Raw genomic sequence first — 7674 nt, forward strand, 5'->3', positions numbered from 1 at the left:
CTTATTGAGTCTTCCGGCAACTGTTTAACTTCGCGACTGCTCCAAGGACTTCACGTTTGAAAGAGACTTTGAAAGAGACAGTCCAGGCCTGGGTCACCGCGCTGCATTTCACTCGCGCGAAGCACGAAATTTCTGTGCACCTCCCTCGTCATTATTTTCCGGAGCACACTCGATTCGTCGCCGATGCGAAAAGATTGAAGCCGGATCGCGACGTCCCGGAGATACGACCTCAAACTCACCTCCTCGTCTCAATCTCACGGCGAATCACCGACGGGCGGATTGCGACGACGGCATTGGCGGCGGCCGCCGGCGGAAACGCGTGTTTTTTTTTCTCGTCGGATTCGGATAAAAGGATGAAAATGCGTTCCCGCGATATATCCGTCGCGAGCGAGATGACGCGCACGTATACGCACACGCGTGTCTTCGTAACTTAATCCACAAGCGGATTATCGGAGGCTAATTCGAAACGGAGTTCTCTTTCTTTCTTCCTTTCTCTCCCTCTCTCTCACTCTCGCGTTCCTACCAGCCGGCTTGCTCCCTTCCTCTTATCCCTTCCGTGATCTTTCTTTTTCTTACCCCCTCTCCACCCCCGCTCGGTCGTTCCCCGCGCTCGACTCGACTGAACAGTCTACGTCTTCTTCTCTCTTTCTTTCTTTCCTCTCTTTCTCCTCTTCTTACAAGTACTGCTGCTGGACGGTATGTACGTGTACTTGAATCGCACCTTGGAATCACTCGGTGGCTCGTCGAAGATGGCAGGCGGACCGGCGTGGAATTCTCGCGACGCGGCGCGACCACAATGACGCGACGACAACTCCGAGGATGACGCGAGCCGCCACCAGAAAATATACGAAGGCAGATGAGAAGAGCGAAGTGCCGTAGGTAGCTTCCGGTCGCGTCGCGCCACGTCGCGTCGCGTCGCGTCGCGTCGCGTCGCGTTGCGTTGCGTTACGTTCCGTTCCGTTACGTTTACCGTATCTCGTGCCGTGTGTCCCGATGTGTATTGGCCCACCGCACGTGGCGCGTCGCGACGTCGCACTGCGCTCCAGGCGAGAGAGGCGCCGCGGCGCCCCTCCACCCCTCCAAGCCGCCACCCGGCTGCCCCGTATGCCACCCCTGCCGCGGCGACGATGCGCCTCCGCCGCCACCACCCGCGGCGCGGTACTATCGCCTGCCCCCGCGGGGGTGTGGTGCCTCCGCCTACAGTCACACGACGGACCCTGCGCGGCCCTGTTCCATATACCTGCCTGTGTCGGAGTCGGAACCGGAGAGGGATGACGACGGGCTAACCTAACCCCGATCGCGGCGCGACGCGGCGCGACGCAACGCAACGCAACGCAACGCAACGTTACTTACGCGGGCCGAATTGCGTCAGAGTTGCTTACCGTCGACGAGTGAATAGCGTCGAATTAACGAAAGAGACGTCGGTGAGTGAATTGGTAACGTTTGACCGCGAATTTCGACAAATCGATGACAGAGGATGGTGGACGAAACGACAGGCTCCAACGAATGAACGAACTATCTCGCTGTTACGATGAATCGAACGCTGAGAGACTCATTTTCATTCATTTCAAATTTACTTTCGGATCTCTACTGAAAAATCGAAATCCTTGAAGAGGTCAGATTTAACATATTCGAAAACATTTCTGATAATTTTTGTATAATTAAACTTCCAGCACCACCCCTTAACTTTCGATCATAGTCACTCTGGGAAACAACATATATTTTTTATGATTTCGAACTACAATACATAAAAATCTGAGAAACATTCTTGTACACTCGTAAAACCTTACAATAAATTTTTACTACAATAAAAACTGTATTTTATTTATTTTTTACATATTGAAATCTAAATGAGAATTTTGAGAACCTGTGATATCGACTGTGCCTTAAAAGGGATGATGCTGGAGGATTAGTAAGCAAGGATTTTATTTCAATAATATATTTATAATTTCTAAGTTGTCTATATATTTACTTTAAAGATATTTAAAAAAACATAAAAAATAAATGTTGAAAAATTAATTTTATTTTTACGATTGTAAAAAAAAATTTATATGTTTACTCAATATTTAATAAGGATTGCACAAAAAATGTGATCGAACACAAATTTTATCTTGACCGAAAACATTGCTGCTAATTCTATTTTGGTTCACTACAATTTGCAAGATAAGTAAAAGTAAACAATTATTAATGCTGGCAAAATATCGGACCTCTCTCTCTCTCTCTCTCTCTCTCTCTCTCTCTCTCTCTCTCTCTCTTGAAAATAAAATATTATAGAATATTATAGAATATTATAGAACAATACGAAATAATACAAAAATTACAAATGTGAGATTCAAAGATTGAACTAGAACAAACTGTTTAACATGACTTAAGCGTGTGCGCTCAAAGTTAAACAAGTTTAGTTAAAGTTTGTAAAAATTTATAAAATTACAATCTTAAAATAACGTCGTACAGAACATTAAAAATATATTAACATTTATAGAAGAGTTAATAAAGTACTATTTTAACGAGTCCTATAAATTGTTACAAAAACTAAATTTTCTCAGTGTATCAGTCTGATTTTCTTTCTGTTTATATATGAAACTTTTTACTCAAATAAAAAATTATCTATATTTGATAAAAAATAAAAATAAAAAACCAATGTGTAGTCAACCATTCCCTAATTCGAAATCTTCTCTTTTATTTACACAAATAAAAGCAATAACTGATTAATTTTTCATTAATTTCGGAAAATGATTGTCTAATTAATGCATAAGGGATATAAATTAATTTATATTAACAGTTAACAATTCGTGTTAAGTTTTCGTTAAGAAGAAAAGAGTCAAATGAATAAAATATAAAAACTAGAAAAATAAGGGATTACTTTTGTATTGGTAAATATCCAGGATAGAGAGAGAGAGATATTCTCTTCGCAAGATTTTTTCCGGACTTGGCTATCTTCCGAGACCCGCGTAATTTGTCTCACAGAGAATTTGAATCGACTCGAAAAATCCTCAGCGTGTAAGCGTATGATATCGGATGGCGAATGTATGTACGGCGAGGTAAGAAAAAACCGAAGAAGGGTGAGAAGGGATGGTGCCACGGCGACTCGTCGACACAGATGCGGACGGGTATCGTGAATGCGTCTGCCTGCTTGGGATTTGTACGAGACGTTATCGCATCCCTGCTATCTCTCCCAGCAGCGTCGCGCAATCCACGGATACATTCGCGCGCGACGTATACAGGCGGCGGAAACGCGACAACGGGCACCTAGCGCGATCTGCGCATGACCGATCGATGTCCCCTCGTTTCCCCTCCCCGGCGAGTTACTCCTTGGATGTTACTACACTACTATACGCCGGTTCACCCCGTCCACCCCTCTACCCCCCCGCCCTGTTATCCCCACCATGTTGTTGTGTGCACAGCGCGCTGCGAGCTACCACGCTGCAGCCCCTTTCTTCGTACGCCCCTGTCGTCGCTGCCTCGACTCGTCGCCCGTCCCACTCGTACTTTTGCCCCCGTCAAGGAGAAAACGGGAGCGGCGCAGGAGGAACAAGAGGTTGGAGGAGGTAGTGAAGAAAGAGCAGAAGGAGGAGGAGGAGGAGGAGGAGGAGGAGGGAATGGAAGCAGGAAAAAGTGGAAGGAAAGAGAGGTGCCTATGAGCAGGCCAAGACGCAGCTTCTGTTTTTCCCCCCTGGAGATTTCGGCGAGTTTTCACGCCGGCGTTATTACTCCCTCTTCTTTCTTCTCCCTTTCGCCTTTTAGAGTCGCCTCGGTTACTCTTTCTCTTTTTTTTCTTTCTTTCTTTTTTTCGCTCCTTCCCTTTTCCTCGCACGTTTTGATCTGTATTCTACGTCGAGCTCGTTTGCTTCCTACGCGCGAGGGGGTGGGTGTGCGATGACGAGCCTCGCTGATTTTAGGTTGGAATGCAGCCATTTGGAAAGTGTGTTTTCGTGTACGGAGCTGATCGATATTTTCTCACGGCAGACAAGCAGTTTTTCGGAATTTTCCGCGGTTTTTAGACGAACCCGGAAATTCCTCACTCGTTTCTTTCATTAAAGAATGTGTTCAGAAATTGATACCGTCTCTTATTTTTCTAATTTTTATGTCTTATTCGTATCGCTCTTGATTTGGCGAAAACACGACACGAATTATTAACCATTTTAAATACAAATTAATTTATACCTCTTATACGTCAATTAAACAATTATTTTTCAAAATTAATAATAAATCAGTTATTTATTGCTTTTATTTATTGTTGTTTTATCGTCACTTATTTTTCTAGTTTTAATATCTCTTATTCATACTGCTTGACTTGACAAAAACAATAACACGAGAAAATTGTTAACTATTTTAAATATAAATTAATTCATATCTCTTATACATTAATTAAACAATTATTTTTCAAAATTGATGAACAATCAATTAGTTGTTGTTTTTGTTTATGCAAAAACGAGGATACGATGGATTAATAACGTGGAAGAAAGTTATAGACTATAAAAAAGGAAGCACAGTAATAATTCTCGTGATAAAGCGCAATTGTTTTAGTGAAATTTAATATCTAAAAATTTTTTGTCATCGGTGTTCAATTCTAGATTGTCATTCAAGAGGCGTAAGGAAGGTCTAGGAACAATCAGTTTCAATCATTCTCTCCGAAACAATTATTAACGGTCCGTGGTAGTCTAGCACTGTCAAGTACGTCACATACTGGCACATTCAGGAGGCCTTATATGGATCTACTAGCCGCGCACACATAGATTAGATCCGTCTTTAATATCTCAGGCACAATATAACGCGGTTTATCATCGGTCAGCGCCTATGCCTAACAACAGTAAATACTGATTATTTCCAATAAATAGCGGTGTATATTAGTGCTGCATGTATGTCAGATTCATTTCGATGTAATTCTCTTCATTCGGGACCACGAATGTCATGACAGTTTCATGCAACGCGCGGTCCTCAATGCGGTGCCCTTGGGCGCCATGTCGCTCGCCAATCCATTTGTGCACGCCCGCGACTGACCATTCAAACGGTTTAATGTAAATTTGACTCAACTGTTATTATTTAAATTAATCGTTTACGTTTTACGAAATTTAATATCAAGAGATAAATTCGCGCGAAAGGAACTCGTTCGTGCGTTCGCCATATTTATTTTCAGATTTCGAGTAACAATACATTCATTCAGAAAAATAACAATTTGCAATTGTAAGATTCTTTAATTTGTACATTTAAATCCAATGAGGAATTAAAAATAATCGTATAAAAAAAAAATCTTACAATATTCGCAAAACTGCTTTTCTGCTAAACGTAACCAGTGGTTAAATTTTGTCATAATTATGGTCAATGAGAGTAAATTTATTAAATAATTTGTGTATTAATGTATTGTGTCTTCGACTTGTATGTGTATATATCGCGCGAATGATTAATGGTGGAAAACTTCGAATGTAGTTAAAAGTTAAGCCTACTCCAGACAAGTCGAATAAATATCAGGGAGAAAAATGGTTGAAATTTTTATCTTACGAAACTAGTAAAAATGTTCCGACTGTTTTTGCCGAATTTATGACAAACTTCACTTGCCTAAAAATAAATATAATATAAATAATAAGAGGTGCAAAGTAAAATGTACGATTATAATAAATCAATTCAAGTGACTTTACAGTAAAGTAAATAATACTATTCTCAAAATTATACTACTCAGTTTTGAGACAAAAAGTCGTCGACAAAATAAATTCTATTGAGATGTAATTTTATTACTTTACATTTTTTTTTCTCCGTACACCTATGCATAAAAAAATTATCCAATCGCACTTTACGTCCGTCCTTAGAAACGCAATTGGACAATTTTCTTTATGCATATAATTATGTAGCTACACAAGTCTGTCTGGATAAATATTTAAGCTTTGATCGGCGACATAAGAAACGATTTCACGGGCGGATGACTGCGAATCACCGTTCGTGGGTCTCGATCGTGGCGTCCAACCGATCAGAGTCTACGTTAAGTTACGAGAGAGGTCAAGCCGTCTATCTTCTTGCTTGGAAAGCGTTGCGCACCACGCCTATGTTAAATCGTGACTCGATCGGGAAGGAGGAAGAAGAAGCGCCGGTGTTATATTAGCGCCCAGGAACAACCTGATGCGATCCCCCCGTCGGTATTCATCGGCGGGTCGTTCGTGAATCGCCCGTGGAACGAAAGAGGCGAGAGATGCAAGATCGGCAAACAACCGAGAGCCGCGTTGCACAATTAACGAGACGCGCCGATTCTACTCGAGTCGAGTACGGAACGAGTGGTGAGGTCGAGTGGGGTCAAGTCGAGTGCAGTCGCGTGGTACGAGTCGTCGTCACTCGTGCCACACGATACCGACACGGTATCCCATCCCGGGCGCAATTGCGATTCGCGTACAGATGGAGAGGTAACGCGGATTACCGCCCTTCCCCCTCCCCCCCCCCTCGCCCCGCTTAGCTGTGTTTGACGGTAACGCTTAGAAGGGAGGAGGCGGAGTTCATTCGCCATTCTTCGTCGCTGTAGCTATCAACCGCGACTTGGTCTCTCAAATATTACCAATCTCTCTTAATCGTAGAAATTATATGACACATATTGAGCTGCTGACACGATCGGACGATTACTGAATATAAGATAGGACATGCATTTTCACTTAGCTACATAATAATTTTGTGTACATATGAGTATTTCAGATTAAATATTTAAATAATGGAGATATCGGAAAAAATGAAATATTAAAACATCGAAACTAATAATAGTATAACACGTATCAAGCGCTAAAAATATTAAAGTACACAAGTGTTTTTAATAAAATTATTAAATTTGTATTAAAATTTCTAGTAAACTCCAAATTATGTTCCACATTTCTTTGTATGTTTTAAAGAAAATAACAAATTTAATAAAAAATTACAATTCCAGTATGCTTATAAATATTTATTTTTCACATTACTATTAATATTAATATAACTAGTAATAATAATAACTTTTTTCATTTTCAAATAATTAAACATGAAATAGAGCAGCAATTCTCGTTTTTGTGGCATTCATATTTTTTATATACTTAATATAATTTAATTTTTAAAATTATTACAAATTAATAGTGTAAAAGTATCCTAAATAAATTCCCTCGATGGGATTTATTAATTTAATGTATATGTATAATATTAATGTGTAATATTTTAAAATTTTTTAACGAAATTTACATTTTTTATTGAAATTACATTATTCTACTTCTCTCTCTTAGAACACTGTTCAACCTGTCATAGGAGAGATTTCACAAGAAATCCACTATAATCTACTTTGTTTTAGGGGACGTGACGTTATAACGCCGCAACTCGTTCGTGTGATGCAATTTAACTACCACGTCATTACTCCCGAAGTTAAGCCGGTGTAAGTTCGAAATTACTAGTTAAATTGCGTATATCTATGCGAGAGCCGAGAGCATCGTGTAATCTGCCCATGTGTTTATCCATCGGTAGGTAGTCGTGCATATACCGTGCCTCTCCATCATCGGGATGGTCACCAGGACCATCTTAGCCTAATTACCTAATAATTCGAGGCGGTAACTTCGACTCCACCTAAGTGGTTTGCGCCCATCGCGAGAAGACCGATCTATATCTATGAATGCTAAATTGCGATTAGATACGTATATAAATATATATATATATATATATATATATATATATATATATATA

At 40.5% G+C, this 7674-nt stretch overlaps 1 protein-coding gene across 3 annotated transcripts in view; it reads right to left on the bottom strand.

Moving 5' to 3' along the window:
• Window positions 1–7674, bottom strand: part of LOC108757071 (transcription factor AP-2-epsilon) — a 252631-nt gene that overhangs the window by 241729 nt on the left and 3228 nt on the right. The window contains exon 1 of one of the 3 annotated variants that reach the window (XM_018501386.1): window positions 240–302. The exons of the other annotated variants lie outside the window; for them this stretch is intronic. The gene's annotated coding sequence lies outside the window, so the exon portion shown is untranslated. Of the gene's footprint in view, window positions 1–239; window positions 303–7674 lie in introns of those variants that run through there. 3 annotated transcript variants of the gene reach the window in all.

This window comes from Trachymyrmex septentrionalis, unplaced genomic scaffold (assembly GCF_001594115.1).
Source record: "Trachymyrmex septentrionalis isolate Tsep2-gDNA-1 unplaced genomic scaffold, Tsep1.0 scaffold131, whole genome shotgun sequence".
Lineage (NCBI taxonomy): Eukaryota > Metazoa > Arthropoda > Insecta > Hymenoptera > Formicidae > Trachymyrmex > Trachymyrmex septentrionalis.